We start from the raw sequence: 13,285 nt of genomic DNA on the forward strand, positions 1-13,285 counted from the left end.
TCTCTCTCTCTCTCTCTCTCTCTCTCTCTCTCTCTCTCTCTCTCTCTCTCTCTCTCTCTCTCTCTCTCTCTCTCTCTCTCTCTCTCTCTCTCTCTCTCTCTCGCTCTCTCCCTCATGGTCTTCACACAATATTTTCAAATTTATTTTCTTTAATTTTCGGCGCCGAGAATTTTAATTAATATCAAGGAAGTCTGCAATTTGAGTCACGTATAGCTGGCGGGTGATGGGTGGAGGGTGTAGTGTCTGGTGGTGGGTGTAGTGGGTGGTGATGGGTGGTGGTGTAGTGTCTGGTGGAGGGTGTAGTGGGTGGTGGTTGTAGAGGGTGTAGTGGGTGAGACGGACCCATTAACAAGTAACTACCATGGAGGATACTGGGTGAGGGGGGAGGAGGTATGGGGTGAAGGGGGAAGGGGACAGGGGGGGTAGGCAGGAGGGATGACAGGTTCGGAATGGGGTGGGGGGGAGGGAGGGTTGGGTGAGCATTTGAGTGGGGGCAGTTAGGGTGAGGGGTGGGGAGGGTTTCTATGCAGAGGGGGGGTGGAGGTGTTGCCCTGCCCTCTGGTGTTGCTGGGATGCTGGCTGTAGTGTCCCCTCTTGTTTCCTGTGTGTGTGTGTGTGTGTGTGTGTGTGTGTGTGTGTGTGTGTGTGTGTGTGTGTGTGTGTGTGTGTGTGTGTGTGTGTGTGTGTGTGTGTGTGTGTGTGTGTGTGTGTGCGCGTGTCAGTGTGCGTGTCAGTGTGCGTGTCCTGGGAGTACAGACAGACACGCACCCTCACCCCTGCATATACAATCGATGTGTGCGTGTATGACGGCCCGTGCATGTTGCTCCCGCCTTCACACTCCCAACACACACAAGTGTCCAACATGTGTGTACATACCCAACACACCTGTGTCTCACACGTGTGTGCATACCACACACCTGTGTTTACCACATATACCATTACCTTTACCTGAGGACCACTAACACTAGTGACCTCGACGAGGACAGGAAGCCGGCGGCTTGTCAATGGTCCCCCCCATCATTTGCTCTAATGATATTTTCCAGTTGTATAAACCCCAACACAGTTTTGGCAGTTACGGCTTCGGCGGGTAGGCGGTTCCATGGGGTTAATAACCCTGTGGGTGAAGAAGCATCAACCGTTCCTGATATGAGAGACGACTTAGCACTAGAATGACTTTTGTTGCCCGGTGTTGCACCCTCTTTTTCTTAAAGGTAAAGGTAAATTTCCTTGATTATTCTCCAGGGGGTTGGTTCCCTTTGTTTACTGCCACTTCCACTTGTCGTGCAACTTTCAGTGGCACCAGGATCCTTTTCTTCATCTATCTGTTGCAAGGTAGTGTTGTTAATGTTGTTAATGTGGTAGTTGTGACGTGGGTTGTTAGGCCCCACATGCGAGGTCTGGCAGTTATGGACATTAACGACCATTTGCCTGACTTTTGACCATTTGTGGAGCTCGTGTAGATCTCTTTGTCAGTTCTCAGTGTCATATTCACTTCCCATATGTGTATATCACACCTGTGTCTAACACATATGTGTATATCACACCTGTGTCTAACACATGTGTGTATATCACATAGGTGAACGTCGAACACACCTGTGAACGACCAACACACACACATGTGAACGTCCAACACACCTGTGAACGTTCAACACACACCTGTGAACGTCCAACACAAAAATACAGTGGGCAATATACATGCAGACTTTGTTATGCAAGCCCCTTGGGAATCTCCGCCAGCAGACTTTAAGATTATGGTTCTTGAAGGAAGAAAGAACCAGACTAATCCTCATCTGCTACGTAACATTGCACAGATGCATATAGAAGCAAACTTGGCATCTGACAGCTTCACTTACTTCACAGATGGATCAGTAGACCAGCAGGGACAAGAAACCGGAGCTGCAGTTAAAGCAGGAAACTCTGTAAATAGTTGGAGACTCTCAAATGGGTGTTCAACTTTACACACAGAGATGCTAGCCATTCAAAAGGCTTTGGAACATGTTCTTGCAGAACACCGACAACATGTTATCTTACATACAGATTCGAGAACCGCCACTGAAACCTTGCAACAAGAACACATATGTGATAACATACATCTGATCACAAATGTCATATCATTAATGCAAACACTCAAACGTCAAGGCCGTCGGGTACTTATCAACTGGGTGCCAAGTCATGTGGGAATAATAGGAAATGATATTGCAGACGAAGCTGCAAAACTTGCAACTAAGAGAAGAAATGTAGACATTTACATACCACAGAGTCTATCACAGATTAAGAAAGTAATTAGAAACAGAACAATGCAAAAGATGTACAGTGACCACAACACAGCAGTTGCAACATCAGGATCTGCGGGTTGGTACAAGAATTCAACCAACTACGAACCACTTAGTTTGATGAAAGGGAGCAGTAGAACAACAGAAGTACACTTACATCGCATCAGGCTTGGATACCCATGTGCATGGGAAATAGGCTTACAGGTTCCGGAAGATGAGAGGAAATGTCAGCACTGTGGAGAAATGCCCGACAGACCACTGGAACATTATCTAACACAGTGCACAGTTACAAACCCGTTAAGATTTCAACTAAGATTCAACAGAGCAGAAGTTGTTAAACACATGGTACAAAATCTTACTGAAGCGACCATACGAGTAATAAATACTCATACTCCGCCCAAGTAAAACAGAAACAAGCAACACTTAGTGGGCCAGCCAGAGGCTCAGGGCCCGCGCAAGAATATCCCTGGAAAAAAAAAGTCTCCACAATGTGCCAGACCCTCCCCACAACAATCGGGTTATTCAACGTGTTTGAGCATTCTTAGAGTGACGTGACGGTGACGTCATAAAGATGTACGTGGGACCACGAATCAATATGTTGGGAGTTACTTTACCGACGTGCTGGGGGGGGGGGTCCTGGACGGTAGTGAGGGGGGGGGGGTGAACTGGGAGATATGTACTCACCTAGTTGTGCTTGCGGGGGTTGAGCTCTGGCTCTTTGGTCCCGCCTCTCAACTGTCAATCAACAGGTGTACAGGTTCCTGAGCCTACTGGGCTCTATCATATCTACACTTGAAACTGTGTATGGAGTCAGCCTCCACCACATCACTGCCTAATGCATTCCACCTGTTAACTACTCTGACACTGAAAAAGTTCTTTGTAACGTCCCTGTGGCTCATTTGGGTACTCAGTTTCTGCCTGTGTCTCCTTGTTCGCGTTCCACCCGTGTTAAATAGTTTATCTTTATCTACTCGGTCAATTCCTCTGAGAATTTTGTAGGTAGTGATCATGTCTTCCCTAAGATTCAGTTCCATTATTCTTTCCTCATAGCTCATTCCTCTCAGCTCGGGGACCAGCCTGGTAGCATACCTCTGAACCTTTTCAAGTTTGTTTTGTGTTTGACTTGATGTGGACTCCACGCTGGAGCCGCATATTCCAGTATTGGTCTGACATATGTGGTATACAAGGTTCTGAATGATTCCTTACACAAGTCCCTGAAGGTAGTTCTTAGGTTCACCAAACTTGCATACGCCGCTGATGATATCCTTTTGAATTGGGCTTCAGGGGACAGGTCTGATGTGATATCAACCCCCAGATCTTTCTCTCGTCCTGACTCATGAAGGATTAATTTCCTCTCCCAGCTGATAGCTTGTGTTTAGTCTCCTGCTCCCCTACACCTATGTTCCTCACCTTGCACTTGCTCGAGTTAAACTCTAGCAGCCATTTGTTGGACCATTCCTTCAGTTTGCCCAGGTCATCCTGTAGCCTCTTGCTGTCCTTCTCTGTCGTAATCCTTCCTGTGTGTGTGTGAGATTAACGAACATGCAAGTGTTCAGTCTTGTTGGTAACTTACAAGCGATACTTTTTTAGTAATTATTGTTTGTAATTCAGTGCTTCTTGTCCTCCCTTTCTCATGTATACTCCCACCACATTATTACAGTTCCAGCAGCCTGGAAGTTCTGTATTTCCAGAGAGAAGTTACATACTAGAGCACGGGGCTGTACCCTGCTCCCGCTCCCTCCTTCAGTAGTTACGGTGATATGTCAAGACCTTCGGCTTGTATCACATCCAGTGTCTTGAGCTGTTCCTTCACTTCCTCCGGCGTCTCTGCCAGTTCCGTGACACTTGCCAATACAGGAGTCTGATGATGGGTCCCTTGGCTTTACTGCTCGATCTGATTCCAGCTTAAAAACTTCCTGGGAGATTTTGTTAAGTGGTTTGAATACTTCCTTATGGTTGTGTGCGTGTGTGTGTGTGTGTGTTTGTGTGTGTGCTCACCTAATTGCTCACCTAATTGTGCTTGCGGGGGTTGAGCTCTGGCTCTTTGGTCCCGCCTCTCAACCGTCAATCAACTGGTGTACAGAGATGTGTGTGTGTGTGTGTGTGTGTGTGTGTGTGTGTGTGTGTGTGTGTGTGTGTGTGTGTGTGTGTGTGTGTGTGTTCTCTGTAGCTTGGGGTCGTCTGGGGGTTGGGTTGACCTGTAGCTTGGATTGGAGTCGCGTGAGGATTGGGGCCGTCTGGGGATTGGGGTCGTATGAGGACTGGGGTCGTCTGAGGACTAGAGTCGTCTGCGGACTGGGATTGTCTTGGGATTGGGATCATCTGGGGATTGGAATCGTCTGGGGATTGGAATCGCCTGGGGATTGTGAACGTCTTGGGATTGGGGTCGTCTGGGGATTGGGATTGTCTGGGGAATGGGGTCGAATAGTTACAATTTTTTCAAAACTTGTCAGCGTCAGCCGCCAGTATCAGTCGACAGCGTCAGCCGCCAGTATCAGTCGTCAGCGTCAACTACAGCTGACGGCCATTATCGTCAGGCGTCAGCTGTAGCTGTCACAGTCAGCCAGTTGAGTGTGGTGGCTGCATTAATTAGCGATCATTTGCCCATTTTAGGACGTATTTCGAATAATAGATTTTGTGTGTTGGATTTACAGAGAGAGAGAGAGAGAGAGAGAGAGAGAGAGAGAGAGAGAGAGAGAGAGAGAGAGAGAGAGAGAGAGAGAGAGAGAGAGAGAGAGAGAGAGAGAGAGAGAGAGAGAGAGAGAGAGAGAGAGAGAGAGAGAGAGAGAGAGAGAGAGAGAGAGAGAGAGAGAGAGAGACAGACAGACAGACAGACAGACAGTCAAGAGTGACAGTGTAGTGTCCTCCAGTCAAGAGTGACAGTGTAGCAGGGATGGAGAGAGGGACAGACAGAGCTTCAGGGAGGCAGAGACGGAGGACAGAGCCAGGCAGAACAAGACAGGTGAAGATGGTAGTGAGGGAGTGTTTGTGTTGGGCAGTAAATGAAGTTGTTGGATCCACCAGACCTCCAGGTAATTAGGTTAAATGATTCCCCACACGTTTGGCACTGCTGGTCGTGTGTGACTGTTGAGGGCACTGCTAGTCATGTCTGTAGCTGTTGAGGGCACTGCTAGTCGTGTGTGTGACTGTTGAGGGCACAGCTAGTCATGTGTGACTGTTGAGGGCACAGCTAGTCGTGTATGTGGATGTTGAGACCACAACACATAATAAGAAACCATAAACTTTGACTGTAAATGTGGGACCTAAACGCGAGTATTTACGTGTGTTTACAACACTGAGATCTTGGACCTGGTTTCTGAGGTTCGACGTGATGAGTTCCAATAATGTTGCCATGACGTCACGAAAGACTAAGACCACCCCCCCCTCCCCTCCCTGAACAGGTAATAATGAACAGGTGTTAATGAATGCGGGACTTGCGTTACCAAATATAGAATAACAAGCCGAGGTAATGAATGATTTTTGTTGAGCAAAATCACGTATTCATTGTTTGTGTATAATTGCATTGTTTTAGTTATTGTACGATGAGTTGCACATGGGGCGTGATCTCTCGCATGACGTCACCTGCTGTATTCAACGCTTCCACAGCTGATCCACCGTGTTGTTGTTCAGCATCAAGGCGCCAAGTCCTCTCCACGGTCCCTCTACACACAACGGGGGTAACTAGTCGATCTCTCACGCTCTTCAAAAGAGAACTTAATAAGGATACCTAATCAACCCAGGATATGATTCCTGCGTCATGTTGCGAGCAGCTGCGTCTAACAGCCTGGTTGACCAGACTGCCAACCAGGAGGCCTGGTCGACCAGACAGCCCGCCTCCTGGTCGACCAGACAGCCAACCAGGAGGCCTGGTCGATCAGACAGCCAACCAGGAGGCCTGGTCGACCAAACAGCCCGCCTTGTAGCTTTGTGGCCCGGTACTGGTGCCGCCTGAGCCTCGTCAGGCTCCTGACCACTGTGGAGACTCCCGCTTGAGCCTCGTCAGGCTCCTGACCACTGTGGAGACTCCCGCCTGAGCCTCGTCAGGCTCCTGACCATTATGGAGTCTCTAAGTCTTGCAAGGCAAGAGGGGCTACTCGTGCGTCGCGTCCTGGGCGCCGAGGATTCCCTTTGTGCTGAGCAACAGGCCTGGGATTACACTTTTTGGGTGATATATTTTACTGTGTCGTGTGTTACAGTGTACCTCCATAGGCGTCAGTGTTAGTTCCGAGGCGGACTTGTAGGAGTGTGGTCGCGAGGGGCGGTGCTGCGGAAGGCTGAGCAATAAGGAGGTGAGGCTCCACGAACAGAAGTGGTTATCTTGAGGTTATCTTGAGATGATTTCGGGGCTTTAGTGTCCCCGCGGCCCGGTCCTCGACCAGGCCTCCACCCCTAGGAAGCAGCCCGTGACAGCTGACTAACACCCAGGTACCTATTTTACTGCTAGGTAACAGGGGCATAGGGTGAAAGAAACTCTGCCCATTGTTTCTCGCCGGCGCCTGGGATCGAACCCAGGACCACAGTTTCACAAGTCCAGCGTGCTGTCCGCTCGGCCGACCGGCTGCCTAAGCACGAATCACTGACAGTTGTGATGCGGGGTTTTGACAATTGCCAGCGATTGGCAGTTGTCAAAACCCGTTCAAGTGGTTGGGAACCATTCCTTTCCCCCCGTCCCATCCCAAATCCTTATCCTGACCCCTTCCCAGGGCTATAGTCATAATGGCTTGGCGCTTTCTCCTGATAGTTCCCTTCCGTTCCCCAGGGCGGCGCTTTTTGTTACTAATGTTAGAAAATTCGTCGTCTGAGGAAATATTTACTGTAGATGTGTCACGTTTGTACTGTTTCCATAACTAAGTGCTCGCTAATTACTCAACCAGGTGGTCGGGGAGAGTGCCGGCAGACACAAGAAAGGGTTGGATGATAAACACCGTGGACCCTTGACTCCAAGTGACTGCACCAATTTTGCCTGTGCTGGAGGCCGAGGTCATGAAATATTGATGGTAACCATGGTATATATGTGCTTCAGCCTCCAATTTAGACCTATTGTATGATCCTCTGTCCAGTGTGACAGTGAATACCAGCATTATCCTCACTCTAATAAGACTTAATTGAATTCCTCAGATTAGGCTAAAGTGTAATTAATTTTTGTCAACAAAGATATTAATAATAATAATACGCTCAACCATTCCCAGCCGCGACACCATCCTGTGAAGGAAAATTTCCTGCCGGCGGCCGGTATAAGTAGCGTTCTCTTTTCAGTCCAGATATTTCTGTCCAAATATGTTGCCAATTGATACCAATTATCCTAGACAGACTTTCACTGTCAACTCGTCTTGTAGGCATAATGTCCTCTGGACCCCTCCATCGGCCAGCCGCAAGATGGCTGGACGCTGTTTGAGAACCTCAGTCAAGTTGTGATCAGTATAATCTGTTCCCTCTTCCACTCTCTTAATGTTATAACTGAGGGCGATGGTGGTGGAGCCTCAGGCGTCCTGCACTCAGCACACGCCCATCAGCTGGGGTCGGTGGCTCAGGCTGCCTTTAGGACACATCTCACCAGGATGAAGATGATGGATTTGGTCCATGAGATAATTTCACGGTGAGAAGAGTCGAGATGGAGACCTAGAGTGAGAAGGTGAAGGAGCTCTGGTTGGGCTCCGGCGCCCCTGCTACAGAGCTATCGTCGGGGCCCCAAGCGGTGAGTTAACTACATAAGGTGACTGTGATTTCATTTTTAGTGTGAGTGCATATTATGGGCAGATATTTCTGGCAGAGAAAAATACTCCTCATGCGATATGTTACCAGAATATAATTTCCGCATTGCTGCCAGTTGATATATTGTGGTTTTAAAGAAGTATGAGTAAAGTGTGGGTTGGGGGTGTAGGGGGAGGGGGGGCTCAGGTAATGAGCCGAGGGACAGGAAGCCAGCGGGCCGCACCTCCCCATAAACGGCGCCGCTCCCTCCATTGAACGACGCTGTTGACTTAAGAGCCACCAGTTTGGCATAACTGAAACACATTCAATATAGGAACAGGAGGGCGGAGGTGTGGCTCAGATGCCGGAGTGGAGGCCGGCGGACAATGTCCCTCCCGGAGGTGGGAGCAGACTATTATATACGGGTCAAAACACACCTCCCCGCACCAGGACTGCAGAGGAGCTGCTGCAAGTGTCATCATCAGCAGCACAACCACGGCAAGAACACTTCCAGCTACCCTTCACGCCTAATATGTTTCTCCCCCCCCAGTACCCGCCCCTGACGGAGCCTCCACCCCAGCACCCGCCCCTGACGGAGCCTCCACCCCAGCACCCGCCCCTGACGGAGCCTCCACCCCAGCACCCGCCCCTGACGAAGCCCCCACCCCAGCAGCCGCCCCACACAGAGCCTTACATCTCAGTAGAAACCTCGTCCAAATCTCCTGGGACTTACTTCAAAGAGTTTCTCTGGAGCTTCAGATATCACTACTCACAGGCTCCCATAGCGACCAGAGGTGACCTGGAGGCTCCACACCCCACACTCACAGGCTCCCATAGCGACCAGAGGTGACCTGGAGGCTCCACACCCCACACCCACAGGCTCCCATAGCGACCAGAGGTGACCTGGAGGCTCCACACCCCCACACTCACAGGCTCCCATAGCGACCAGAGGTGACCTGGAGGCTCCACACCCCACACTCACAGGCTCCCATAGCGACCAGAGGTGACCTGGAGGCTCCACACCCCCACACTCACAGGCTCCCATAGCGACCAGAGGTGACCTTGAGGCTCCACACCCCACACTCACAGGCTCCCATAGCGACCAGAGGTGACCTGGAGGCTCCACACCCCCACACTCACAGGCTCCCATAGCGACCTGAGGTGACCTGGAGGCTCCACACCCCCACACTCACAGGCTCCCATAGCGACCTGAGGTGACCTGGAGGCTCCACACCCCCACACTCACAGGCTCCCATAGCGACCAGAGGTGACCTGGAGGCTCCACACCCCCACACTCACAGGCTCCCATAGCGACCTGAGGTGACCTGGAGGCTCCACACCCCCACACTCACAGGCTCCCATAGCGACCTGAGGTGACCTGGAGGCTCCACACCCCACACTCACAGGCTCCCATAGCGACCTGAGGTGACCTGGAGGCTCCACACCCCACACTCACAGGCTCCCATAGCGACCTGAGGTGACCTGGAGGCTCCACACCCCACACTCACAGGCTCCCATAGCGACCTGAGGTGACCTGGAGGCTCCACACCTCCACACTCACAGGCTCCCATAGCGACCTGAGGTGACCTGGAGGCTCCACACCCCACACTCACAGGCTCCCATAGCGACCTGAGGTGACCTGGAGGCTCCACACCCCACACTCACAGGCTCCCATAGCGACCTGAGGTGACCTGGAGGCTCCACACCCCCACACTCACAGGCTCCCATAGCGACCTGAGGTGACCTGGAGGCTCCACACCCCCACACTCACAGGCTCCCATAGCGACCAGAGGTGACCTGGAGGCTCCACACCCCACACTCACAGGCTCCCATAGCGACCTGAGGTGACCTGGAGGCTCCACACCCCCACTCACAGGCTCCCATAGCGACCAGAGGTGACCTGGAGGCTCCACACCCCACACTCACAGGCTCCCATAGCGACCAGAGGTGACCTGGAGGCTCCACACCCCACACTCACAGGCTCCCATAGCGACCAGAGGTGACCTGGAGGCTCCACACCTCCACACTCACAGGCTCCCATAGCGACCTGAGGTGACCTGGAGGCTCCACACCCCCACACTCACAGGCTCCCATAGCGACCTGAGGTGACCTGGAGGCTCCACACCCCCACTCACAGGCTCCCATAGCGACCAGAGGTGACCTGGAGGCTCCACACCCCCACACTCACAGGCTCCCATAGCGACCTGAGGTGACCTGGAGGCTCCACACCCCCACACTCACAGGCTCCCATAGCGACCTGAGGTGACCTGGAGGCTCCACACCCCCACACTCACAGGCTCCCATAGCGACCTGAGGTGACCTGGAGGCTCCACACCCCCACTCACAGGCTCCCATAGCGACCAGAGGTGACCTGGAGGCTCCACACCCCCACACTCACAGGCTCCCATAGCGACCTGAGGTGACCTGGAGGCTCCACACCCCACACTCCGGGCTCCCATAGCGACCAGAGGTGACCTGGAGGCTCCACACCCCCACACTCACAGGCTCCCATAGCGACCTGAGGTGACCTGGAGGCTCCACACCCCACACTCACAGGCTCCCATAGCGACCTGAGGTGACCTGGAGGCTCCACACCCCCACACTCACAGGCTCCCATAGCGACCTGAGGTGACCTGGAGGCTCCACACCCCCACTCACAGGCTCCCATAGCGACCTGAGGTGACCTGGAGGCTCCACACCCCACACTCACAGGCTCCCATAGCGACCTGAGGTGACCTGGAGGCTCCACACCCCCACTCACAGGCTCCCATAGCGACCTGAGGTGACCTGGAGGCTCCACACCCCCACACTCCGGGCTCCCATAGCGACCTGAGGTGACCTGGAGGCTCCACACCCCACACTCCGGGCTCCCATAGCGACCTGAGGTGACCTGGAGGCTCCACACCCCACACTCCGGGCTTCTAGTACTTACATCTTATATAAACAAGTCGCCAGACTGTAATGGATTGCAAGTCGTATGTTAGATACATAAAGGAGGAGTAATCTCAATAATTTAGGGTGAGGGACTGATGTATGGTGATGGAGAGGTCTGGGGCGTCCCGCTCCCTCACGCCACCTGGCTGTGTGTGTCCCGCTCCCTCACGCCACCTGGCTGTGTGTCCTGCTCCCTCACGCCACCTGGCTGTGTGTGTCCCGCTCCCTCACGCCACCTGGCTGTGTGTCCCGCTCCCTCACGCCACCTGGCTGTGAGCGTCCCGCTCCCTCACGCCACCTGGCTGTGTGTGTCCCGCTCCCTCACGCCACCTGGCTGTGTGTGTCCTGCTCCCTCACGCCACCTGGCTGTGTGTGTTCCGCTCCCTCACGCCACCTGGCTGTGTGTGTCCCGCTCCCTCACGCCACCTGGCTGTGTGTCCCGCTCCCTCACGCCACCTGGCTGTGTGTGTCCCGCTCCCTCACGCCACCTGACTGTGAGTGTCCTGCTCCCTCACGCCACCTGGCTGTGTGTGTCCCGCTCCCTCACGCCACCTGGCTGTGAGCGTCCCGCTCCCTCACGCCACCTGGCTGTGTGTGTCCTGCTCCCTCACGCCACCTGGCTGTGTGCGTCCCGCTCCCTCACGCCACCTGGCTGTGAGCGTCCCGCTCCCTCACGCCACCTGGCTGTGTGTGTCCCGCTCCCTCACGCCACCTGGCTGTGAGCGTCCCGCTCCCTCACGCCACCTGGCTGTGAGCGTCCCGCTCCCTCACGCCACCTGGCTGTGTGTGTCCCGCTCCCTCACGCCACCTGGCTGTGTGTGTCCCGCTCCCTCACGCCACCTGGCTGTGAGCGTCCCGCTCCCTCACGCCACCTGGCTGTGTGTGTGAGAGAAAAAGTGTTGGGAGTTTATAGAACAAGTTTGCGGGTAAAATAATAGAGGTGTGTCGCTGGAGTGTTGCAAGCACATGTTAGACATGTGTATGTGTTGGCTGTGGTGGCTGTGGTGTCTGTGGTGGCTGTGGTGGCTGTGGTGTCTGTGGTGTCTGTGGTGGCAGGGTGCACATCAGAGCTCCTGAGGCCACACATGTTAGGAGATATGTCAAAAACGAGACAAAAAAGCGATATTAATAGAGAGGTGTTATGAGTGTGAGAGAGTGTGGCAGCAGTCAAGACAGAGCCATACAGATACTTTCTCAAGACAGTGGCCATCAGTGTGAGTAATGGTAAGACCGCAGCCATTACCAGCCGAGCGGGGCTGGCAGTCCCTCTCTCTCCTCTCAATCCTCCACTTCCTCTTCTCACATCTCTCCTCTCTCCATCCATGTCTCCTACCACCACCTTCTTCCTCTAACACTTATCCTACTCTCCCTCCTTTAATATCGCTTTCCCCTGATAGTTCCCTTCCTCCCCCACCTCATTAAGTAATCATCAAAAGACAAAACATCAGTTGATCAGCGGCGTTGCAGAATCTGTGGTGAGAGTGATGGACACCGCCTTGACCACTATCTACGTGAACGTGTACACCTGAGAGACATTAGAAGTATGTGTAGAATAATAAACCCCACATTGTTTGAGTTAGGAAAACACTATTTGTCAAATATTGATACTTAAAAGATTCCCCCTTTTAGCACTCGCAAGATAACGTAAAATTTTAAGGGTTGACAGATTTTAATCTTCTTGTTTGAGGAGCTGTTCACTTGAGACGGTTAAGCAAGTCCCAGCTGTGTCTGGGTATTTGAATGTATTTTGACACTGTAAAGCGTTGAGCCTCCAGTCATAAGACAATAACAGCAAACAATTAGGGTGTAGAATACGACGGATATGTTAAGTGAGCCGGTACTGGAGACATTATAGGCCTACAGACCGGCCACACTCCCACACACTGCACATGGGAGGACAATATGAGCTGCGGGCCATGGGAGACACACTTCTGGGGCCAGATTCACGAAGCAGTTACGCAAGTACTTACGAACGTGTACATCTTTCCACAATCTTTGACGGCTTTGGTTACATTTATTATATTTACAACCCGTCTTCGACACCAAAAGTGATTCCATGCACCCACCAAACCCCCTGTTTATGAATGAAAAACGGTTTATACACGATTCACAACCGATTTCGTCCGAACACTTCCGGAACAAGTGCTTCACTGACGAATTTTGTTTGAACCACAACGCTGTAAATGCTTCACCCACGTACTACAAATACGTGGATCTACAAATCGCTAACACAACCTAAACACCTAACCTAACCTATGCCCATATATGCACAATATGCAAATATATTATAATATTAATTTATATTTTGAGAAAATTCCTGTTTTGAATGAACAGCATGTTAAAATTGATGAATGCGCTTGTGGGGTCGACCGCTGGATGCAATGGAC

This window comes from Procambarus clarkii, chromosome 26 (genome assembly GCF_040958095.1).
Source record: "Procambarus clarkii isolate CNS0578487 chromosome 26, FALCON_Pclarkii_2.0, whole genome shotgun sequence".
Taxonomy (NCBI): Eukaryota; Metazoa; Arthropoda; class Malacostraca; order Decapoda; family Cambaridae; genus Procambarus; species Procambarus clarkii.